The sequence below is a fragment of the Arachis hypogaea genome, chromosome 12, assembly GCF_003086295.3.
Source record: "Arachis hypogaea cultivar Tifrunner chromosome 12, arahy.Tifrunner.gnm2.J5K5, whole genome shotgun sequence".
Taxonomy (NCBI): domain Eukaryota; kingdom Viridiplantae; phylum Streptophyta; class Magnoliopsida; order Fabales; family Fabaceae; genus Arachis; species Arachis hypogaea.
The window spans coordinates 101,505,313-101,506,233 of NC_092047.1; the positions used below are offsets into that span (position 1 = coordinate 101,505,313).

At 40.5% G+C, this 921-nt stretch overlaps 1 non-coding gene across 1 annotated transcript; it reads right to left on the minus strand.

Moving 5' to 3' along the window:
- Nucleotides 1–262: 262 nt before the first annotated feature.
- Nucleotides 263–368, minus strand: LOC112731939 (small nucleolar RNA R71). The gene has a single exon (XR_003167687.1). It is a non-coding gene; the product is annotated as a small nucleolar RNA R71 (small nucleolar RNA).
- Nucleotides 369–921: the final 553 nt, after the last annotated feature.

A 921-nucleotide genomic window follows, 5' to 3' on the forward strand; every position in this document is an offset into this window, starting at 1 on the left:
ACACTTGTGCAACAAAATTGCCAGTATCATGGACTACCTCAGGAAGACCCGAATTAATTTATTTCTACTTTCCTGCAGATTTGTGATACAATGAAGACCAATGGAGTGAATCCTGAGGTATACAAACTCATGCTCTTCCCATTTGCTGTGAAGGATAGAGCAAAGCTGTGGTTATATTCTCAACCCAAGGAGAGTCTGGATACTTGGGATAAGGTTGTCACTGGATTTCTGACTAAATTTTTTCCACCTCAAAAGCTGACTAAGCTAAGGATGGAGGTTCAGACTTTCAGACAGAAAGATGGTGAGACCCTTTATGAAGCTTGGGAGAGATTCAAGCTACTGACTAGGCAATGCCCTCCGGACATGTTCTCTAGATGGACTCAGCTAGATATCTTTTATTAGGGCTTATGTGAAATGTCCAAGATGCGCTTAGATAATTATGCAGGTGGCTCTTTGCACATGAAGAAGACACCAGAGGAGACTACTGAGCTTATTGAGTTGGTTGCCAACAACCAATACTTATATTCCTCCAACAGGAATCTTATGAACTCTGAGACCCCTCAGAAGAGAGGCGTGTTGGAAGTAGAATCTGTTGATGCTCTTTTTGCTCAAAACAAGCTTTTGTCTCAGAAAATAAATCTAATTACTCAACAGTTGAGTGGAATGCAAATTTCAACAGTCAACACCCAAAATTCACCTCAAGAGGTCCCTTATGACATGCCAGGTAATTTTATGCAAAATGAGAATTATGATTATGCTCAATCTTCTTCTGAACAGGTCAATTACATGAGGAGTGGTCCTAGAAACCCCAATAATGATCCATATTCTAAGACCTACAATCAGGGGTGGAGAAATCACCCAAATTTTGGGTAGAGAGATCAACCTCAGAGATCACAGAATTTTCACAACAATTCTCAAGGC